Consider the following 13,709-nt stretch of genomic DNA (forward strand, 5'->3'; position numbering starts at 1 on the left):
GTGATTTTTACTATCTTCTGTTTTGGGTGAATAAAACTGGTTGTTTTATCTTAAAGGAAACAGAACATTTTTATCACAAAATATTGAGTTTTTTATCCGTTATAAATAAATCTTTTATAACCTTTTTACAACAATTGGTATCAAGAGCTCGGTTCATGGGGACTATGAGGTTTGATATAGAAAAGTTCACTGGGGATAATGATTTTGGCTTATGGAGAATAAAAATGAGAGCACTGCTAGTCCAGCATGGACTGCAGGATGCTCTCCTTGGTGAGAAACAGAAGAGCTCTTCTTCAAAAGAGGAAGAAAAGGGGGTTGTTCACAAGGACATCCTCCAGAAAGCCCACAGTGCTCTAATACTCTCTCTTGGGGATAAAGTTCTAAGAGAGGTGGCTAGTGAGAGCACTGCTGCAGGTATATGGCTAAAATTGGAAAATTTGTACATGACTAAATCCCTAGCAAACAGACTGCACAAGAAAACCAAACTGTACACTTTCAAAATGATTCCAGGAACTCCAATTGGGCAACATCTTGATGAGTTCAACAGAATTATTTTAGACCTTGCTAATATAGATATTAAGGTGGAGGATGAGGATCAGGCTATCCTCTTGATGAGTTCTTTGGACTCATCTTACCTAAACCTAAAAGAAACCATGATGTATGGTAGAGATTCCCTGACTCTTGATGAAGTACAATCTGTACTTCATACTAGGGAACTACAAAACAGAGGAGATACCAAACAGAGTCATGGGGAAGGTTTATCTATTAGAGGCAGAACTGAAAAGAGAGAAAAGAAGGGCAAGAATGAGAACAAGAAGGGCACTTTTTCAAAGGGAAAACAATTTAAATGTTTTCACTGCCATAAAGAAGGGCACTTTAAAAAGGATTACCCTGATAGAAAGACAAATCTATGGAATAAAACTAAAGAGGCAGGGATGCCTCTGTAGTTTTAGAAGGGTATGAAAGTGCTGAAGTACTCACTGTAACTGAGGTTGATTCTAAAACAGAGTGGATTATGGACTCTGGTTGCTCTTTTCATATGTGTCCAATCAAGGATTGGTTTGAGTCATTCTCTGAGTTAGATGGGGGACATGTAATTCTAGGAAACAATAAATCCTGTAAAGTCATGGGAATAGGGTCTATTAGACTTAAAATGCATGATGGGATGGAACAAGTTTTGAGGGAGGTCAGGTTCATTCCTGAGTTAAAGAGAAATTTAATTTCTCTTGGTATGCTTGATTTGGCTGGCTATACCTTCAAATCTGAGTCTGGGACTCTTAGAGTTACTAAAAGTTCCTTAGTTATTATGAAAGAGATTATTAAAAATGGCTTGTATACACTTCTTGGAAAAATAGTAGTTGGAGAAGCATCTCCAACTCAGAACATAGTTGAGAATATAGCTGTGTTATGGCATAGGAGACTTGGGCATGTGAGTCAAGGGGGACTTTTAGAACTACAAAAACAGGGACTGCTTAGTGATCAAAACCTAGGGAACTTACCTTTATGTGAAGATTGTATCTATGGAAAGGCTAAGAGGGTTAGTTTTAAGTCAGCAACACACAACACTAAGCAAACCCTTGACTATGTTCATTCTGACCTATGGGGACCTGCAAGGGTGAATTCACATAGTGGAGGGAGTTACTTCCTCTCCTTGGTTGATGATTATTCTAGAAGGGTCTGGATTTTTATCCTTAAAAACAAGAGTGACACTTTTGAAAAATTCAAGGAGTGGAAGACTCTAGTGGAAAACCAAGTAGGTAGAAAACTCAAGATCCTTAGAACTGACAATGGTCTTGAGTTTCTGTCCAATGAGTTCAACATGTATTGTCAAAGGGAAGGAATTCTTAGGCATAAAACTGTGAGAGAAACCCCTCAACAGAATGGTTTAGCTGAAAGGATGAATAGGACCATTTTAGAAAGGGTAAGATGTATGTTGTCAAAATTCAGGGCTGCCCAAAACTTTCTGGGCAGAAGCTGCCACTACTGCTGTTCACCTTATAAATAAATGTCCTTCATCTGCTATAGGTTTCAAAACTCCACATGCGTTGTGGTTTGGGAAACCCCCCAGCTATGACTATCTAAGAATTTTTGGGTGTGTTGCCTATGCACACTCAAAAACTGACAAACTGGAACCTAGGGCCCTTAAGTGTATTTTCATAGGATATCCTGAAGGTGTAAAGTGTTATAAACTATGGGTAGAAGGACCAGGTATGTATAAATGCATTGTGAGTAGAGATGTGACTTTTAATGAGTCACAGATGGCTCAGGTTCAGGATGACAATGTAGACCGAGAGATGGATAAAATCCTAAGGGGGTCTCAGATTGAGGTGGAGCATCTTGATGCCCAATCTGAACCTGGAACAGGGAAAAATAATGACCCTGATGGAGGAGACTCAGGGGACATTGATCAAGGTGGTGATAACTCTTATAACCTAGTTAGAGATAGGCAAAAGAGAGTCATCAAACCACCTATAAGGTATGGACAGGCAGAACTCACAATGTTTGCTCTAACAGTAGCTGATGAAGTGATTTATCAAGAACCTAAGAGTTATAAAGAAGCAGTAACTAGTAAAGATTCTGTTAAATGGATTCTTGCTATGCATGAGGAAATGGAATCTCTTAACAAAAACAAAACCTGGGTTTTAGTGCCTAAACCTAAAGGGGTTAAACTTGTTGGATCCAAATGGATCTATAAAAGAAAGGAAAGCATACCAGGGATACAAGGGACCAGGTATAAGGCTTGGCTTGTAGCAAAGGGGTTTACACAGAGAGAAGAGATTGATTTTAATGAGATCTTCTCCCCTGCGGTTAAACATAGCTCCATTAGGCTAGTGCTAGCCTATACAGCTTCTGAAAATATACATCTAGAACAGTTAGATGTTAAAACTGCTTTTCTGCATGGAGAACTTGAAGAAGAAATTTATATGCAGCCTCCTGAAGGTTTTGCCAATAAAATTAATATTGATCAAGTGTGTCTCCTTAAAAAATCTTTATATGGCCTTAAACAATCACCTAGGTAGTGGTATAAAAGATTTGACACACACATGATTAATAATAATTTTAAAAGAAGCTGCTATGACAGTTGTGTTTATTACAAGGAAGAAAAAGGAATTTTTGTTTATCTTCTATTATATGTTGATGACATGTTGGTAGCTTGTAAAGACACTGTTTTAATTGAACAAGTTAAAAGCATGCTAAAAGCAGAGTTTGAAATGAAAGATTTGGGCCCTGCCAGAAAAATTTTAGGAATGGAAATTGAAAGGGACAGAAGTGCTGGAATGCTATACTTGTCTCAAAGAAATTACATCTCTAAAATTTTAAATAGATTTGGTATGGAACATGTGAAACCTGTAAGTACACCTTTAGGATAGCATTTTAAACTGTCTTTAGATCATGATATTAACTTTATGCCACAAATTCCCAATGCAAGCATGGTGGGAAGTATCATGTATGCAATGGTCTGCTCTAGACCTGATTTGACTTATGCTATGAGTGTAGTTAGTAGATTCATGGGAAATCCTGGAAAACCTCATTGGCAGGCCATTAAATGGGTACTTAGGTACCTGGCAGGTTCTACTGATATGTGTCTCAGTTTCGGGAATAAAGTAAAAGAGGGTTATGAAATCACTGGTTTTGTAGACTCTGACTTTGCTGGCAGTATAGACACTAGGAAGTCTTTAACTGGTTATGTCTTTACTGCTTTTGGGGGAGCTATCAGCTGGAAATCACACTTACAATCTGTGGTGGCATTGTCCACCACAGAAGCTGAATATATTGCTTTTACAGAAGCCATTAAAGAGGCAATATGGCTAAAGGGTATTGCAAGTGAGTTAAATATTTTCAATGGTGACATTTCAGTTCACTGTGACAATCAAAGCACACTGCATTTAGCTAAAAACCAAGTTTTTCATGAAAGGTCTAAGCATATTGATGTAAGGCTTCATTTTGTAAGGGATGTTATAGAATCTAAAGTAGTTGGTGTGGAAAAGGTTCCAACTGAAGATAATTCTTCAGATATGATGACCAAGTCTGTTCCCTGTTCTAAGTTCAGACACTGTCTGAACTTAATTGGTATGAAGTCGAGAGTCTGTTCCCATTAGGGGAAAATTTGCAGGAATGTGCCAATGATGAGAGTCATATGAATACTTTTGGGGCAAATACATGTTTTGCCAAGGTGGAGATTTGTAATGTGTATGTCAATACATTGTATTTACTGCCTTATTTACTTTCTGATATGTTCTCATTAGAGTGATTAATTAATGTGATGTGTTGGCTTGATCTCTATCGTTGAAACTGTTAAAGCAGATTTACTTGATGCACGTGAGAGGAGCTCGTGACTTCATTCAGAAGAGGCTAACCATAGTCCATTGGATCTTGACACGTGGCTGAATCTGTTGCAAGATATGTATATATATATCTCTTTTCATTGTAACCCTAGGGTGCATTATTCATTCTCTAACATTTTTATCACAAAATATTGAGTTTTTTATCCGTTATAAATAAATCTTTTATAACCTTTTTACAACACAACCCCAATTTTTGGTTCTTCATTTCTTCAGCCAGAGCACTTTGGTAGGATAACTTCTTATCACCCTCCTTCCAAGTCTTGTGACAACTTCTATAGCTACTACATACATTTTGTGATGCCCCCAAACCCCCGCTTGGGATCTAACCGAGACTTAGAGCGTTGGGATATGCAACATAAGGTTATATACCCCCGTTCATGACAGTTAATATGCAATGCATCCTAGTACGCAATAATCACAACGAAAAACAGGGTGACTTGTAAAAATTTATGCCAGAATGAACTAAACATCCCAATAATATTAATTACCATAAGTTCAAACTTAAGGATAACATTTCCTTAATACAAAATACTAAATTCAAGTTCCATGGTTAGATAAACTCTTTCATACGCTCTGAAATATGAAGAGTCAATGCTTATGAGTATCAAAATGATATCTAACATTCGCTCAAGGTCCAACTCCTCTCCAACCATCTGTATCCAGCGGTCCATCCTGTTCATCCTCTACCGGTCCTGACAAAACTTCTATCATTTCGGGGGGAATGATAGTGGGTCTACAAGGGTAAGAATTACTTGCAATATCAGTAAGTTAAACAACCAACTTGCACAGAGATAAGGAATGCATTTTTAATGATAAACACGAGATGCATGCAATGATATTTAGAAAAATAACCCGTATTTGTCTCCCATCTAGGTTCCTCAATATTTCTCAGAAAAACTTTAATGCACATTTCTTTCAGAGAATATTTTTCAGTTTCTCATTTCAAAAACATAATATTTCAAAAGAGAACATTTCATACCTCATTGCGTTAAAAAAATAACATTTCATCGTTATGAAAGCCATCATTAACATATGTATGATAGCAACACGGTTCCCCATATGCACCGTAAATACCTGCCGGTGACCATAGCATAACTCATGTTGGCACTACGTCTTTGTCTGCAGACATCGTTCTCAATGCATTGGTAACATAATATATCATCATCATAACATTTCATTATAATGTATGCACCCACCAGCATTAGGTGTCATATACAACTTTGCTCCGACATTCTTTAAAAAGAATCCATTTGAAATTCGTTGAAAGTTCTTTGTCAACCCAGGGGTTACTACTCCAGTTTTACTTACTCTAGAGTAGACATAGGAGTTCCACTAGAATAATTCTCCATCCTAGCCTTTGAGATCGTACGATGTATCATATGAGGTCAAAAAGTAATCAAATGCTTAATGTTGAATCATATGATGTTTTATGCTCAAAATGACATTTAATAGGAATGTGGTGTTTACACAAGAATCATAAATAAATAAGCTAACTTACAAACTTCCCGAGTTTAGAGAATTGAAGTGTCTGTAACCAAAATTACACTAAGTTAGGATTTGAACCTCTAAGGAAGATGTTCATAATCAAAGGGTTCAAATATTTAGTATTTACAAAACTGCCCCTATACTTAACAAAATTTCCACTAAAGTCCTAAATTTTCACTATTTGCATTTGGGCTCCAAAATTCACCAAACTTCACAAACCCCATGTTTACTATATTCTAAAATCATCTATGCCCTTGGAATTGTAAGAATTAAAGTGCAACTATGCCAATTACACTTAACCCGTGGCATGCATTTTATTAAGGCCTAGATGTGATTTCAACTATTCAACCTCTATGGATGCATGTGTACTCAAATTCATCAAGTGCCAATAGTAATTATAACCTTAGGGACAAATTAAAAATTTAGGCTCAGATCATACAAGTTCATCCCAACACTTAAACATGGCTTTAAGACCTTAATCTTCACTAATCCATCCATTAAGCATGCATGATGTTTCTAGCTTTCCTTATCCAAATATGTTTCAAAACTCAGTTAAATTAGGCATTTTCATTCTTATCCCAATCACAAGACTTTTCTAAATGCACATTATTCAAACCTAGGTAAATTAATCAAAACTTCCATAAGTTAAACATAAACTAATCAAAACCTTTGCATGCTAGATGACCAACCCAAGATAGAATTAAAGCCTATTATGACATGCTTCCAACTTCGAAATTAAACCTTCAAAATTCATTCTAAGACATTTATGAATCATATAAAAGTATTCTAAGACATGCCATAGCTAGAAATTCAACCCAAAATGATTTATGAAATTAATACTTTCCCATTAACTAGATTTTGAACTTAGCATGCTAAACCTTATTTAAACTCAATCAAAACCTCATTCCAATGCCATAAATTAAAGCCTAACATGTTATTCTAACACTTAAAAGAAGATAGCTTTAGAATACTTATAGAAATCGTAGCCATTAAAGCTCCCAAAATAACTTCACTCAAGAACACTCAAGAACTCTCAAGAACTTCACTTGGTTTCACTCTTTTGCTCACTAATGGGGAGAAATGCTCTCAAGACTCAAGAGAAAGCTTGGAGGAGAGGTGTGGAGAAATGAGGAAGTGATGGAGGTATTTATAGGCTTCATGGAGGGTGAGAGGCAAGGGGGACGTTGGTTTTAGCTACAAGGAAGTGAATGTGAATGGTGGAGGTGGGAGGTGGAGTGCTTGAGTGCAAAATGCCAAGGTTGACATCACTTGATTTTGTTCAATAGTAGTTTAAAGTGTCATAATTCATCATGGAAGAGAGCTAGAAGATGTCCATATGTGCAGGGGTTGCTTGATTCAGATTTTTGAAACAAAAATCCACAAGATAAGCAAGCCACAACCAACGGTTTTGGGTTTCCTTCAAAACTGTTCAGATTTTGATCCCTCTTTTGTCCCATCCTCTTGGTCTGATTTGGGGGCATTATGACCATCATTTGAAGGATTATTCAGGTGAGGAAGAGAGGCATGAGTGGCTGCCAAGTGATCATGCTTTGGCAGAAAAAGGAAGGGGTGAAATGGGTGATGGTTCAACCAAGTGATTTCAAGTGAGTGCCTCTCTTTGAGCCAATCGGTTGGGATACCTTGGAGAGGTAATTGGGTAAGCTAGCACTTGAGTGCTTTGAAGCATTTTCAAGGGACAAAATCCAAGGTAGGTGGTGTGGAGTAGTGACCAAAATAGGTACAGAAAATTCAATTGAAACCCAAGGCCACTCGGTTTGGTTTTAACTAGGCTTGTAATGGAATTGGTTGGGTTTCTTGGCTTGGTTTCTTGGAGACAATTCGTCCAATGCTAGAACTGAACTAGGAGGGTTAAGGTGAGTTGTAAATGATGAAATCTTCCTTGAGAAAATGGTGTAAGAAGCGTGGGCTAAGGGCTGATTTGGTGCAATGCACATGAAGGTGCACCTAGGTGCCAATTGGTAGTGACTTAGGCATTGACATGACTTTGCTTCTAGTGTTGGGTCAAGTCTAAACTTATAAATTAGTAAAAAAAAGTTCAAATCAATAATAAAATAAAAAAATTTTAGATAAAAAAAATGTGGAAAATGATTTGAAGAAAAATTAAGCTTAAAACACGGTTTAGAGGTCACTAATCATGTGTAGGTTAATTAAGGCCCTTAACTCAAGTAAGAATCTTAATTTTGGTCAAGTGGGAACTTTAGGAGCATTACACTTCTCGGGCTTGAGGGAAACCAATTGTATGGTGTATGTGGGCTCCAGTTGGAAGAATGAAATAAAAGACAAGGCTTTGGGCTTCAAGGGTTGTGCTTTTGTTGGGCCAAAAGTGCAAGCCTTGGATGTGGGCTTTGGAGTGGGTTATTATATGGACCTTATGTCTAGATTTGTGGGGCCTATCCATGGACTCAAAGGCCTACTAGGTTGGGTCTTAATCTTTGGGTCTTTCCTCAATTGGGCCAAAGTCTTGAATTTTACTAAGTTAGGCCCAATGACCTTATGCTTACTAAGTTGGGCCTAATATCTTGGGTCTAATGAGTTAGGTCCATAGTCTTGTGTCCAATAAGTGAGGCCTAAAATCTTATGTCTTCCAAGTTGGGCCTACGGCCTTCATTCTTACTAAGTTACGCTCAATGGCTTTATGTCCTTTATATTGGGCCTATTTTCTAGTGTCCTCCAAGAAAGAATTAAAACTTTATATCTCCCAAGTTTGGCCTAAGGTTTTTTTAACATTTTATCCTTAGCCCATCACATCCTTTATGCATTAGGACCTTAAAGTCTTATGTCCATCAAGTAGGGCATAAAGTCTTATGTCCATCTCCTAAGCCTTTATACCCAAAAAGCTTGGGCCCATAGTAAACCACTATTTGGGCCTTCTACAAATCCATCAAATATTTAACCAAAATTACTTAGCCCATAATATGACAACCCTCCAATATGCCATGTGTCATTCCCTTAAGGGCCTCTTAGCTTCTTATCCCTACAATTAATAAAGCACTAAAAATTCTCCAAAATAATATTACTAAACCAATTAAGCACCAAAAATTTTCATTTTCTCAAAATCAATATTACAATAGAATCTTCTAATAGTTCTACTAAATCCAAAGTATACTCTTGCCAACTCAAATATACAAAATTATTCTTATTCTCAAATAGCCCAACTCCTAATTAACTAGGATTAAGACTACTAAGGTCAAGGCCAATGAAGCTTTTTAGGCGGGGTGTTACACATCTAGGGACACATTTCATCTCCACCTCATACTTATTTCATCCAATAATTCGACTCACTCGAACCACAAACATTTCATGGTTTTGATGTTGCTTTGCTTGAGCACCTATTGTCTAAACAACTCTTAGATCTCGCAGGTCATCCGCTTTCGAACCATTGTCATACCACTAGGGTAAGACCTCTCCCATAACATCTAAGTGATTTTCATTGTTTTGATTCTTTAGCTGTGTTGCAAGAACCTCACTCCTATTGTGTGGCTTTCACCGACCCTCTTTGGTAGGGTGTGATAAAAGAGGAACTTCATGCTTTATTCAAGAACCGTTCCATGGACCTGGTTGACTTGCCTCCAGGAAAGTCTATTGTGGGGTCTAAGTATGTCTTTAGAATTAAAACTTGCTCTGATGGTACTATTGATAGTAAAATACTCGACTTGTGGCCATAAGATTTACTCAAAGACTTCGATATAGAGTATTAGAGACCTTTGCTCCTGTTGCTCATCTTTTTTTTGTTCATGCTCTTTTAGTTGTTTCTGCCTCTTGTCATTGGTGTATTTTTCATCCTCCATACAAGGTTCTTCATTATTGTTGTGCTCTATTTGGATTCAAGTAAAGGCCTAGGGGTTGGTTTGCAAAATTCAGGACTATTGTCTCTACTCTTGGCTACTCCCTTAGCTCTTATGAATCGACCTTCTTTATTCGTTGCACAACTAAAGGTACCATCATCCTTTTATTGCATGTAGATGACATTATTATTACTGGAGATAACTTTAATGGTATCCAAGAGCTGAAAACATATCTTGCTCAGCACTTTGAGATCAAGGACCTTGGGCCTCTCAGTTATTTTCATGGTCTTGAGATTTCCTCTTCCTCTAATGGTTACTATTTTACTCTGGCCAAATAAATATATGACCTGCTCTCACTTGTCAACATAATAGATTGTAAGGTCACTGATATACTAACTGAACTCAATGCTTGTTTCAATCCTAATGAGGCACAAACCTCTTCTTGATCCCACTTTTTATAAACATTTAGTTAGTACTCTTGTCTATCTTACTGTTACTCGACCTAATATCTAATATGTTGTCCATGAAGTGAGTCAATTCGTTGCTGCTCCATGCTCTACTCATTTTGATGTACTGCCACGCACTCTCTGCTACCTCAAAGGGACATTGTTTCATGGTCTAAATTTCTCCTTTTGGTCTCTTCTTCAAATGTTTGCTTATACTAAAGCAAATTGGGTAGATGATCCTACATATCGACATTCTATTACTGGTTATTGTTTTCTACCTGGATTTTCTCTCACTTTTTAGCATGGTAAAACAAATTGTAGTTGCTCAATCTAGTAGTGAGGTAGAATGTTGTTCTCTTGCTGACACCACATCCGAGCTTCTTTGGCTGTAATGGCTATAACAAGATATGACATCTCTTTCTCATATTTAACTCTTGTATACTGCGACAATAGGAGCACTACTCAAATTACTCACAATGATGTCTTTCATGAATGGACCAAACATATTAAGATTGATTGTCACTTTGTTCATCACCATCTTCTTCAAGACTCGTAGAAACTTTATTCCATTACTTCTCATAATCAGCTCACAGACATTATTACCAAGTCATATCCTTCAGAAAGGTTTCGCGATCTTGTTCGATAAGTGTGATTTTTATGTAATTTTTATTAGTCTTTTATTTATAAAAAGTGTCAGTTTTCCTTCAATACTATTGGTTTTATTTTATTTCCACATATTTTTCTTTATTTTCTTGGATTTGAAGGAATGAGAAGATTTAGTGCTAAATGAGGAAATTTTGGTACAAAAGAAAAGACTACCGATCTAGACTGATGAGAGGCAACAAGATCTGAAGAGAGCCGAGGAGATTTAGGCGAGAAGACTCAATGATGATTAGAATTGGCGACAAGAGTCAGGCAATGAGTGAGATATTTTATCTCTTGGGCGAGAAGACTTGGCGACAAGATTCTGAGCGACTAGATTGGGCGACCAGTCTAACTGACCAACTTAAAAGATCAACCTAAACGACATCGTGGGCAACAACTAGCAAAGGATTTGAAAGTAATTTTGAACAAGAAAAAGAGAAAGAACTCACAGAAGGAATCCACAAGAAGTCCAAGTTCAGAATATACTGGGAGACAGCCTGGACATGCTTGAGTGTTTCGATCATAACTTTCTCCTCACATATCCGATGGATGCAATTCTAGATGGGTTGGAAAGCTGACTTAAAAGACTACAACTTTACCTCAATAAAGATTTCTAAATTCTGATTCTTGAAGTGTGTACGAGGCTTCCAAAATTAGTTGTAAAAGTTAGGTGAATTTTTAGGCGGAAATCATGAAAATATTAGGGTTTCTTTTGTGTCCTATATAAGCATATCATTAGCATGAAATTAGAGGAGACTCTGAGTTTTAGAGTCTAATATTCTAGAGTTTATTCTTTAAGTTTCTAAGGAGGTGGATTTGGGGAGCAGAGATAAGAGACTCATGCTCTATCAATCAATTCCAATGAAGAATACTAGTTTTATTCTTTTTCTTTTCAGTTTCAATATGAACTAAATTTATTTTTTAGAACTTTGATGTAGTCTAGCATTGAGCACACAACTTATATTCTAAGTTATTTTATTTTCAATATTTCCATGATTGAGTGTTTATTCTTTGTTCTTTATGCTTACAATTTTCTAGCTAATTATTGTTTGATCTATTGAATCGCACTAAGACCGATATGTGATTTTTGATTAGAGCTCTAGGATTAAGCAGAGTTCGTTGAGCGAAAGAAGAGATACTTTTCCGCAATCAGTGTGATTTTTAAGAAAAATTCAAAGTACTTAATGAATCTCCAATTAGTTAAATTCACATAGAGATATGGAGTTATTAGGTGAAGATATTTTTGGTATTGTTCGAGAGAAAATATTAAATAGTTAAGGAATTTTTATCAACTTGGGATAATTGGACTTCTATAAAAAGGAAGAATAAATTGTGTGGGATTTGTTAGGTGAAATCAAACGCTCTAGATCTATTCTTATTATCTTTAAAATCTAAATTTTAATGCTCTTTTCTTTAGTTTAATTTAGATAATCTATTCTTTAAATTTTGGTTTTCCAAATAGTAATTAATTTAGTAAATTTCAGTATTCAATATTATAATTAACCTTTGTGGATTCGACATTCGTTTTCTTTAAAACACTTTACTACTTATTACGATTCTGTGCACTTGCAGATATTTTCAATAGAACAAGTTTTTGGCACCGTTGCCGGGATTAGTTATTTGTTATTGATATTGATGCTAGTTAGATTTTTACTACTTTGGATTTTCTTTTATTTTTAAAAATTGGTTTAAATTAGATCTCAGTTTGGTTTTTCTTTTCAGGAATTAGAAGTGCATGCCTCGATCTAAATCATTAGAGAATACACTTTTCGATCTCGAGATTGAAAGAACCTTATGTCGGATTAATAAAGAGAATAAGAAAGAGGTCGTTGCATCTAAATATAATATGACTGACCAGGAGCACAAGGCTTTAAGAGACTATGCGATGCCCTCTATCAATAGGGCAACATCTAGTATGAGATGGCCAGCTATACAAGCCAATAACTTTGAGATCAAACCAGCCATTATTCAAATGATTCAACAAACCGTCCAGTTTGGGGGGCTGTCACAAAAAGATCTTAATGTCCATATTACAAATTTTCTAGAAATTTGTAATACTTTTAAACACAACGGAGTGCCAGATGATGCAATTCAATTGAGTCTTTTTACTTTCTCACTTAAGGAAAAAGCAAAAGTTTGGTTGAACTCTTTGCCGCCTGGCATCATCACCACCTAAGAGGAGTTGGAACAAAAATTCTTAGCAAAATATTTCCCTTCGGCCAAGATAGCGAAGTTAAGGAATGACATTACTACCTTCATCCAAATTGAGGTGAATCATTATATGAGACATGGGAGAGATACAAGGATTTATTGAGCAAGTGTCCACATCACGACCTCCTAGCCTGGCTTCAAGTACAGATATTTGACAATAGTTTGGGACCCACAAATCGATCTATGATTGATGCGGCCGCGGGAGGAGCATTAATGAGTAAGACCCATGAAGCCACATATGAACTTCTGGAAGAATTGGCATCCAACAACTATCAATGGTTTACGGAGAAAGCAATGCCAAGAAAGATGGCTTGAGTTTTTGAACTTAATTCTATTACCACATTGGCGGCACATATGGCAAATCTATCACAATAACTAGGTAATATGAACGTTAATGCTATTCAAACTAATATTGTTTGTGATCATTGTACAGGAAATCTTTCAAGTCTAGATTGCCAAGTAGGGAATCCTTTTGCCCAACTAAGTTATGAATAAGTCCATTACATGTCCAATTTTCAACATCAAAACAATCCTTATTCAAACACATTCAATCCCGAATGGAGAAGTCACCCTAACTTTTCATGGAACAATAACCAAGTGCCAGCTAGACCACCTAAATAGCTTCCACAACAAGAGAAGAAGCCAACACTTGAAGATTTGATTATGCAATACATGCGAAAGATTGATATGGTGACCCAAAATAACTCGGCTTCAATCCGCAATCTTGAGGCACAAATCAATCAGCTCTCAAACATGCTTACCGAGAGAAC

The 13,709-nt window shown here is 36.6% G+C and overlaps 1 non-coding gene across 1 annotated transcript; it reads right to left on the reverse strand.

The window, feature by feature from the left end:
* Positions 1-12,958: 12,958 nt before the first annotated feature.
* On the reverse strand, positions 12,959-13,064 carry LOC118347796. The gene has a single exon (XR_004800943.1). It is a non-coding gene; the product is annotated as a small nucleolar RNA R71 (small nucleolar RNA).
* Between the last annotated feature and the right edge of the window lie 645 nt (positions 13,065-13,709).

This window comes from Juglans regia, chromosome 2 (genome assembly GCF_001411555.2).
Source record: "Juglans regia cultivar Chandler chromosome 2, Walnut 2.0, whole genome shotgun sequence".
In the NCBI taxonomy this organism is placed as follows: Eukaryota; Viridiplantae; Streptophyta; class Magnoliopsida; order Fagales; family Juglandaceae; genus Juglans; species Juglans regia.